General features: G+C 33.5%; 1 pseudogene; it reads left to right on the top strand.

Annotated features, from left to right (window-relative positions):
• The first annotated feature begins 8,565 nt into the window (after window positions 1-8,565).
• On the top strand, window positions 8,566-9,877 carry LOC149167520 (protein CANDIDATE G PROTEIN-COUPLED RECEPTOR 7 pseudogene; annotated as a pseudogene).
• The last annotated feature ends 1,419 nt before the right edge of the window (window positions 9,878-11,296 follow it).

The following is an 11,296-nucleotide window of genomic DNA, read 5'->3' as shown; positions in this document are numbered from 1 at the left end:
AAGCAATTGGTTCTATTGATAATTTTAATAGAAATATTATTTTAAAATTTGTATAACAATTTTTTATTATTAATATACTGAAATATGTATATATAGTTTAAAGTGGAACACGTTGCAATGATGAAAGTAACATATTTGAAAGCTGTAAATTTTGGTAGAAATTTCAACTTTCACCACCTCAATGTTAAGAATCACCTCTATACCTATAATATCAAAATTCATAGGCAAACTTTGTAATCAATAATCTATTAATCAGACCAACTACAATAATGAATTCAAATGTATAAATACATTAAATTCATTTTCAAATAACATTTATTAGAAGAGGACCTCGAATTACTACAAACTTAAACCATTCAATCTTTTCCATTTCCACAAGGTAAACATAACCTCGAAACTAATATGGCACAAAAATAATAGAAAAGGATTGGGATGCACACTTTTCTCAGAATACCACTATGGGAGCTATGTCTCTCCTCCACTCCCAACATCGGCATGGAAGTCGAGTAGTGGTGCATCTCCTGAAAGCAACAAATACCAATGGTCACATGTCTCTATCTCCTGTATGCAAGAAAACATACATAAGGATACATGAATGCATGATACATCCTATAACAACACTATCACGGAGAATAAACTTGATGATCACATTGGATCAATGCTTGTTTTCATCAAAGGTGAAAATAGGAACAATTAATACATGGTTGGAGAATGGAGAATGCCTCATATATTTTACATCTATAAGATACACACATACTGATAAGATGCAAAGAATATGCATCCATAAGGGATAAACATAATTTATACAGAGAAAGGTAATGGATATATGATATAGTAGACTCCTAAAAAAGGGTATGTTAAGATCACATTCAAGCATAGGAACCAACTGGTAAGTAAATTCAACAATGACTGTAACCCTTGAGACCTTAGAGTCTACTTGTTACTACGCATGGTAGTGACAAACCAAATAGATCTCCTTAATACAACAAACCATTTTCACATTGGCATAAGAAAAAAATCTAGATAATGACATCTTTTTGTTATTTATAATCTTTTGTATAATTAACTTACATCCATCGATCCTATGAACATGGGTGACTACCTATCTCTCCATTTCATGGATAGAAAGGAAAGGTCTTGTACGAGCAATATGTCACTAACTATATTTTGTATCCATAGCCCAAGTCTTTGATACAAGAAGTAGAGCATACATTCTCTCTAGTCTTTGTTCAAGTTTAGAAATGCCACTTTTAGCAAGTTGTATCAATGGTTCCACCAAAGGTATCATCTAGTTGAAAAATATAAAGAAATTGATTGAATTAATAAAATCTTCAAAAGAAATTTCATGATAGGAATATTTCATTTAAAAAAGAATATTTAAAGCTATAAGATCATTTATAACTTGAAACTTTGAACCATTATAGTTAGACCACAGTATTTACTCGTATCAAAATACTTGAGTTCTGGTGTGCTAATTTCATACTCCGAAGGTGTGCTCTTCCCAAAATTTCCTTCTCCTTAAGCCCCATAGAGAAGAAAGAAGCAACATCATGTACAAATCAATCTATTTATTTTGCAATCCAAGACCCAATGAAAACAATATTGCAATGCGTGCCCCCTCATCCATGTATTTTTTTTCCAAGAAAGTTACTACAAGAACATATCAAGTAGTATACTAGAAAAGAACATATAAAAAAACATAATAAAAAAACCAAACATGCGCAATGGTTGTAGGACCAGGAGTAATATGCATGCTCATCTTGAATCTTAGTTCTATCATTCAAACAGAGAAGTTATCCATTATTTAAATATTTTTTTCTAAATTTCTCCTATCAACTACCTCCAAACACTCATAGATTCATTTCTCCTTCTGCACCACTAAACATTTGTCACCATGAGAAACCTAAGAGAAAATTTAGGTGTCGTGTCAATAAAAAGGACTCGTAAACCACATTCTCACTCCTCCATGGGAATAATTATGTATTTCAAACATCAATGTCATAGCCAGTGTAGATAGGAAAAAAATTGGATATAAATGCAAATGTTGAAATGTCCATTGGGACTGAAATGTCTCGTATAGGCCCTTTTTCCATCACAAATGCCTTGGACCAGGTAGTGAATGCTTCCAAAATACCCTCCTTATTAGTATTAATGAATATCAATGTGAGACACTCGAAGCATAGCACTTGACCTTTGATTCCTTTCACAACTTCAATAACAAGGCATGTGAGTGCCCTGTTTGGCATGTTGTTGCCATTTTTCCTAGGATTATGACTTTCTACAACAAGTTTCCCAAGGGGAACTTATGTTTTGAAAGTGAACATTGGGTGTTTATCCTTGTCCTCCACTATCTTCACAAGTTTTGATCAACTGGTCTTCCTTCATCACAAATTTATTTATCCAGGCAATTGTTGGTCTTGCTTTAGCAATGGCCCAAACAACTAGTGATAATCCATGTCTATAGTTAATGGGAAAAAAAAACCATCAACACTTGTTGAGAAATCACCAAATTTAGCTTTGAAATTTGATCTCTTATCCCTTTCCATATTAAGATTCTCTGCAATAATTTGTCAAACCAAATAAAAAACTAAAATTGGAGTGAGTAGGTAAATGGAGAAGTTCTAGAAAATATGTTTTATGTCTAGTGTCTTTTAGACACATAGTATAAATGTTGAAAATATGTGTATTCAAAGTTATGGATTTGGAAGGCTGCAATATCACTAAATTACTCAATTTTCCAAAGAAGAAAACATAGTCCATCAATGAATGTTGTCAACTAAATTCAGATTGGACCTAAATCATTACATTATGCTTATCAATAAAAAATTAAAGTTTTATATCACCTTAGCAGCATCTTTGATGCTTAAAAAAATATAGCTTACCTGTTATAGTCCAAGAAATCCCATTGCTAAGAATACAAGTATTTCTTCTATAATCTCCTTTGATCCCTCCATCTCTTTCAACTGGAACTTTCCACTCATCTCTTTGCCATTTAACCTTGATTTACTCAATCCCTTTATCATTTCCATTATCCTTATCTGTAAAAAAATTGTCAACACTTCATATGACTTGGGATCTTTACATAATTTGGTAATAGCTTCCTACTTACCATAATCTACTCGAAAAACCTAAGGCCACTACCAAAAAGTCAACAAAGACCCATAATCATGGAATTTTACTAAGACACAACATGCTCGAAAATAATAGATAGCCAATTTTTATTTAGATGAAGATCGATAAAGATAAGCATGAGGCCAAAGATTTCCACGAGCATGAGAATTGCGGAGTTGTGGAAGGAGCTCCAAATTCACAAAATTTCTACATCCATGTCTTATGGTTGCTTCTATACAATTATTGCAGTGTCTCCTCCTCTAATGAGAACCACGCTTTTCCGTTTTGTACAAATAAATTTCCATCCTGCAAACCATTTTCCAACAAACTCTTGGTGTTGGTCTCCATAATTGTCCTAATTTTGACCCTAAAATTGTCCTAATACTACCCTTTAAACTCTCTACTTCACAATTGGAAATCAAGCTTTCACACATATTCCTAGACTCTTCATGACTTTGGTAAATGTGGGTTATATAGCCTTAATCATTATTTAAAAGGTTAAATAAGTTGAGGTTTCTTTGTAACTTACTTATTTTCCATTTAATTAAAGGCACGATGAAGTATAAGTCATTAATTAAATTAAAATTTGGTTGGTGTAGGATCAACAAGTTCTTGTAACATCTGTCCATTCCTACACTTGAAGGCAGTAGGCAAATTTATCTTTCTCACTACCAAAAATATTGTATCTATTGAGCAAATGATGCACATTCCTATGAAATAAGCTCAGAGAATTGAGGAAAGTGTGAAAAGAGGTGGGGTTTTGACTATTACATTCTTGATTAAGTTTCTTTTGTGGCCAAGAGCCGAATATCTATATATAAATAGGGTTTTTAGGGTAGAACTAGGGAGCGTTACTTTGGGAATTGTTGCTACTGTGTAGAATTTTTTTTTCTATCACCTGTCTCTAGGTTGGAACTATGAATTTTTGATGTATATTTGCATCAAAATTTAATAATATAACAAGAAACTTGAGTTCGATCTATTTTGGGTTATTATCTTATGTGATGATCCTTTCGCATAGTGGATGTTCAATTTTTCGTAAAGGGAAATGAGCTGGTTGGCTAGGTCTCAGCCAACCCGTCTCATTCTCCCTCTATCTCGTAGGTGTGCTATACTTTATAATACTGGTTTAACCAAAAGGGTGTTTATTTCATTTACTTAAATCACAGATTGATGGAGTCTTTGTGATAACCCATGTCCATCTTAGATCTGAGGGTTTGTGGTATGTATGTCTGTTTGGTCAATCTCATTTACAACATTTTCTTAGCCTTACTTTCTGAGTTAATCATGATTGTTCTTTCGATACAAGATTTCCCTTACATTTCTAGATGTTCAGATTGGGTTATGAATTATTTCCAGTTAAACCATTTACAAATTGATTTACTTTTGGTTTATTTATTTTGGATCTATTCAAATTCATTCTAGTTTAAACAATAACTCTTATCACAGCATAAGTAAATATTTCTGTGAATATAACTGTAATATTCTCCTTGAAGAGATATAAGTACTTATCAAATAGCCTGGAATTATTTAGAGTATTTTCTGAGTTTAAATATTTATTTTGAGAAACAAATTTTACTCATGTTGTGACATAAATCTAAATGAAAGGAGCACTTTTCCCTTTTAAGTAGACATTTAGTGTTTTCATGCAAAAGTCTTTCTGTCGATTAAGGGTTTTCTTCATATTTCACAATACTTCTATTTCAAATTCTTGATTGTTGAAGGATCTATATTTCTTTTGAATGATTGAGTTAAGATTTCCTTTCTACTTAGATTTATCCAAAGTTGGTTAATATTATCACACTTTATGCATGGTAAAAGTGATTGAAGATAAAGTTTCTCGGTTACAGGAACAATAGAACTCAATATAGGAACATCGATTCCTTAGTACAGGAACAAGTAGCTATGATTACAAGAAAGAATTTTCTAGTACAAGAACATAGCATTGTAGTACAAGAACTTGGAGTTTCAGTACTAAGTTAGAACACCTAGTGTAGGAACTTAATTCATTGTTGGTACAGGAACACTGTTTCAGTATAGGAATGAAACATTTGTAATAGAGGAAAATTTAATGATATTAATAGTTATTAATTATTCTTCTTAGAGCATTTGAGACTCAATCTCAAGGATTTATTCTACTAATTCTTTCCCATATTTCTTTGAAGCTCGTTGCAGAGTTGTTTCAATTCCTTTCTGTTAAGTTTGGAAAGTATTCCTTTCAATCGATTCCAGTACCATATTTTCTTGGTGTTGTTTCTTTTCATTCTTTTTATTATGTAAGTGCGAGTAGAGAAGATAGAAGTAGATCTTACACATTAAATACTAGAATCATTTGGCATTTCTTGTGCTACGCCTCTAAGCTTATGTAGTCCTGGGTTGACAAATTAAGTGTTGGAGTTTTTTGAATTACAACTCTGAGACCAAATACTTGGTATTTGAATGAAGGAACTCCATAGAAAAATGTATTTCCATTAATTCATGGCCAGGTATATGAAGATCCCTGGAATTTATATATATAAAATAACTTGACATTGTGCAGCAAGGGCCTCGAATCCTATGGGTAAAAACTGAATTTAAATCAAATATAGAAAGTGTATCTTGGTTTTTTTGCACCACATGCCAAAACTAGAGCATCATTTTGAGTGTGAATCTTCTCCATAGAGAAAAGAGTGTCAAATCCAACATTTTCATTCATAAAACAATTAACACCTTCCTCTACCATCAGATGAACACATCCTTAGATAACATCAGGTTTTTCTTCATAATAGGAACTCCATACATCGCTAGACCTCCAATTTGATTAACACGCTTATAAACAATGACAAAGTGCCCATGAGCTTTATTTAGTTAATTAGCAACAACCAAACTAGTTGGGCCACTTCACACTATAACAAGTTTCTTCCTACACCTAATGAAACATCCATACCAAGATCTAGTTTGCCACATCATAGAAAACAAACCAATTAGTTTCAAAATGATAAGCATTGTAAGAATGACATTAAGAATGATAAAGGAAAGACACATACCATGTGCTCTTCTCAGGTGGACGTGGAACCATAAAACCTTCTTCGAAAGATTTATCAATGACGACACATTGAATAATTTTAATAGATACTGGATTTTCAATTATTCCTAGTACACACAAACCTTGACAAGGGGTAGGTCATACATGTGCAGTGAGTTTTGGAAATTTATTTGTTCCAGAAGTCAGTTCAATGCATCTCCCCAATGTCCTTGGTGCACTAATTCATTTCACTGAGGTATTTTGTTCCTAAGAGTACATATACTATTATCCTTCATGGAGGAAAAAAATTCACACAATCATAATAAAAACAAGTCTACAATCTACAAAAACAAAAACTATATAGAAACAAGGAATGTGATTAAGAAGCTTTCCAATATACAAAAAGTTAAACAATGAAACAATGAATATAAGTTATAAAATATAAAGTTTGAATTGTATAACTACATTATGTTTCACTTTCTATTTTAATAAATAATTAGGGGCAAATAAATGGTGTCTGGACTTTAATTTGATGACAAAAGCGGGTTCTGCAATTCATGCACCTAGTTGATTGTGTCTTCAGTAGTGGCCCTAGATTTTTTTCCTCAACCACTTCTATCCAATCCTTCATATATGTTGCAACCTCTCTATATGCAAGACTCTCACTCTCATACATCAGAAAACCATGGTGCTTAACTACATTATCTATTTTTGTAGGTCTCTGTGCCACCACTTTCTTTTCACTTTGCTGCAAACTAGATAGAAATGTTAGCGCCATGATGAACGCATCACACTCAACATTTATACAACTTAATATTTGATGACAATGTCAAATAATTTGAACAAGTCAAGGAATTTACAGAGTGGAGATAATATTTGTTGATGATATACATGTTATATAATTAAAATTAAAATAAACAAAAAATGAGTTGAAATACATGAAAATGTACCTTATAAGACCTATCATTTTTTTATGTTGATTTCAAGCAATTTTTTTCATCCTCTTGAATTCCTTAAAGGAATCTTTCTTGATCCATTCATCCTCCTCTGCTTCCTTCACAGTATTCCTAGCCTTCATTTATTGGAGCACTTTATTGCAATATATTGGGATGACCCATTTTCTGGTTGACAAGTCTGGCTTTGTCACGTAATTTTAGTCACTCACACTTCACCTTATTGTCTCATGAATTACAAATAAAAGAAACATCCCCATCATGATCTAGAACTAATAATATCTCTTTAATTTGGCCTACGATACGAAAAGCTATTTGAAAATTGTCACTGCTATTATTTGGACTTGCAATTCCTTAAGCCTGATCTTCAATAGAATCCAATGTCCCAAACTCATTTATCCTTCTATCATCTACATCCAAGTTGCATGTTTTGGGGGCAGCCACTGATTTGGTCCTCTTTCTCCTTATCCTCTTTTCTACTCCCTGTTGTGTTTGTAGTGGGTTCCTTAATGCAAACTTAAGCGCATAACATGGTTACAGTAAGTTTTCCTAACATTCAATGATCTCAACATTCTCAATTCTACTAGTAACTACATAATCACCTAGACTATTGGTAATCCTCTTGCCTACATGTATGTAAACTATTCTTTCTATTTGTAACTCTAATGGACAAATAAAATAATTGAATTGCAACATAAGATAAATAGGTACAATTATACTTTGATGAACAAACTCAGATAAACTATTGCAATAAATAGTATTACATGGGCTCTATATTCTTATCATTTTCACATGGAGCCTAACTTCTCTTCTAAAAAACAAGACCACTCACCATCAAGGACAACATAATCCAAACATAAATACTGTAAGATATAATTATTTGAAAATTTCAATTTCAACTCAAGTCAAAGTTCTCAAAATCCAATGTAAAAATTCCAAGAGAATTACCTAAAATGATAAAATCTATTTCAAAGTACAAGGGTTTTCAAAACCAACCAAACCATAACCCGAACCAAAACCAGCCAATTCAACAACGTTGACCCTAAAAGAGGATGGTCTGGCCCTTGAAATTTCTCTATGGTTGGGTCCATATCAAACTAGTTGGTTCAGTACAGAGCCAATCAAACAAGACAAATCAATTGGTTTATATATAATCAATATTTCATGTAGTTTCTACTAAACTAGTTCATAAATGGATTTTTAGGCAGATGCATGGTCCGAGTCGAAGTAAGAGGTGGGTTATTTAGACTCTTATCATTTTATAATCCTATCCGAGAAAATTCACTACCTTTTTCCCCTTATGAACAATCGATCTTTGCTCCATCCTTGTAGGATTCATATTTCTTTTTATAGATTCCCTCCCTCTTTGACTCGCTTACCTGCGGTTTCACAATTCCCATGTCTTTAGTTGGATTCAAAATGTTCCATAAGTCTTGATTCCTTATGGGTTTTTTTCTCAAACTCTTAGATATGGATCCAGGATTAGGTATTCCATCCATGGGAAGCCTCAAATTCCCCACTGTGTTGTTCATCTATGTTCTGGTCATAGTAGCAATTTGGATTTCCATCTTGCCCATTTTCTCTGCAGAGATTGGGGACTCTAGAGTAGATTGAGATTCTAGAGCCATGATTATGTTTGAAAGATTTTGTTTCACTCACACGAATGGGGCATGTTGAAATCTTTGTAGAATATGTGGCATGGGCAGGCACATGGCAGGCCCTAATCCATATCTCTCCACGATGGGTTTTTTCTTAGTACCAGATGAATCTTTGGTATAGTTCCAGTAGAATTAGAAGATAATCCCAATTATTGTGTCCTTGACAATCATTACATCACACCGTTTTCCAACTTCAAGGAGCTGCATGCAGACAATACATATAATAACTCATACCCTATTGTAGATGCTAATGAGTATAGTCTCTTTTTTTAAAATTGTCATACTTAGTACAAAGTTTCAATGAATGTCCACACCAAAATGTACAATTTGGAAGGAAATGAGAAGGATTTCCTTCGTGCAAGTCAGACCCAAGTTCCCTCACTTTACTTCTTCTTCTTTGTTTTGTATGATATTTTCATCAGGGTTTGGATTTAGTTCTATGTAAAACAGAGGGTTGCGGTGCATAGATTCCATGTTCTTATGTGTACATTTCTCCTATTCAAAGCAGTGAATCTTATTTGTGTAGCCGAGGATAAATTGTATGTTAAGACGACAGGGACTTCCTATTGATGGGATATTTCCTTCTATGTCTTTTGGCTTTTTAAGGGAATCATGCTCTTCACTGTAATAGTTCTCATAGGTATAGGCTGGTCCCTTTCGAAGCCTTATCTTCAGTAAAGGGAGAAAATATTATTATGATCATGATCCCATTGCAATTTTTTGCTAACATTACAAGCATAGTTATCTTTTAGGCTAGACCTTCTACAAAAGTTTGGTTTATATGGGAGCATACATTTTTTCTTATAGATATTATCTGTTGTTGTGCAATCATTTTTCCAATTGTTTGGTTGATCAAGAATCTTCGTGAAGAATCAAATACTGATGGGAAGGTAGCTAGGAACATGGAAAAATTGATCATTTTCAAGCAATTTTACATTATTGTTGTCTACTATTTGTATTTTACCAGCATCACGATGTACAAGTATAGGTGGGTGAGCAATGGTGTAGAAGAGGTTGTCACCCTTTTCTTCTATATATTCACATTTTACAAGTTCCAACTAGTAGAAAAGAACCACTATTTTGTTCTTGATGATGAAGAAGAGCATGCAACACAAATGGTAGCCCTTTAGGATGAAGATTTCAATCTTTAATGCAGAAATCTAGATGCCAATGTTTGTTAGACAATCATAAAATCCGAGGATGAAACATCCTTTCAAATATGAATAATTCTACTCACATTTTAGAAGTTTTGTATACCTAATGTGAGGAACCCGTGAAAGGTAAACAAATATGTGATTCAAATTTTTTCTGTATTTTTCTCTTTTTGTGACACACTTTTATTTGATTACAAAAGTTTGATTCTGAGGCCAATTCCAACTTTTCAAGCATGACAAACCATGGAACCATTTGAATAACCTAATCAAAATCATTCAATTTTCTATAATGAAATAACAGGAAATAATATGAAATGTATACCATGGCTCTTCCCCGTTATCTCCATTTTGCTCAGATAATGACCCTCCCTTCTATTCTAGAATAAAATCACTAGGACCAATTGTAGGCCTTTCCTTCTTTCGGCCAAAAAAATTGGATATCAGAGTTTCTTTCCATATATTCCCAGCCGTTTAAACTACATTGAATTCTTGTGGATATAAAATTGTCCACCTCATGAAATTATGGGAGACAAGGAGATAACATTATGAATATAGGTCCCAGAGAGATGCACAAGACACAACATAGTCTGAAATAGAGATTTTCTCCCTGTTGTGACTTCAAGAGTGGGTTCCTCACTTCCGAGTTAAGCACATAACATGGTGTTGAGGGCCCTGAAATCGGGTCAACAACAAGGGGGATACCCACCCGGTCGGGAACCTGGTTGGCGGCTCCGTGCCCGGTTGGTGTAGCGGGTCCGACTGGGGATAACGGGACCAACTTCTCGTTCTAAGGGGGTGTGTGTGTGTAGAGTTTGGTGATGTGTGTGTGTGTGTAGAATATGATAATGAAAATCTGGAATTATTTCTACGCTAATTTAATTCTAAACTCTGAGACTGAATTTTATACTACTTTAATCTATCAAGAACAACACATCTAATCTACGCTAACTCGGGATAGAACTTTTTCCATTATGCGATCTACAAAGATTTCACACAATAACTGGTAATGAAGATTATTCAGCTATTATGAGAATATAAATCAATTAAGATGAACCATCCTGCATAAAAAGTTAAGCAAAACGTTTGTGAACAGCATATCGCATAATCAGTTATTCATGTATTAAGCATAAATCAATGACTCCATTGTACAAAAGTGCCAAATGGTAGTCCACTCATTCATACGTTAACATATAAAAAACATCAGCTGTATATTACTCTAAGAATGCAAGCAGAAACTCGTCAAGAGATAAAAGTACCATTTATGACTGACTTTATACTCACAGACCTGAAGCAATAATGATCTATTTCTACTTACTTCTAATGCCTACTAAGAGTATAGAAGTGCAACATCAGTAGCAGGTATTAAAATGCAAACATAAATAAATGTTGATCCATCCATTCATCAAAAACCCCCTC

Source organism: Pinus tabuliformis, chromosome 5_1, assembly GCF_031772625.1.
Source record: "Pinus tabuliformis cultivar Carrire ecotype Pingquan chromosome 5_1, CPIR1, whole genome shotgun sequence".
Lineage (NCBI taxonomy): Eukaryota > Viridiplantae > Streptophyta > Pinopsida > Pinales > Pinaceae > Pinus > Pinus tabuliformis.
The sequence above is the reverse complement of the archived record's forward strand: the minus strand, read 5'-3'. Positions and strand labels throughout refer to the sequence as shown.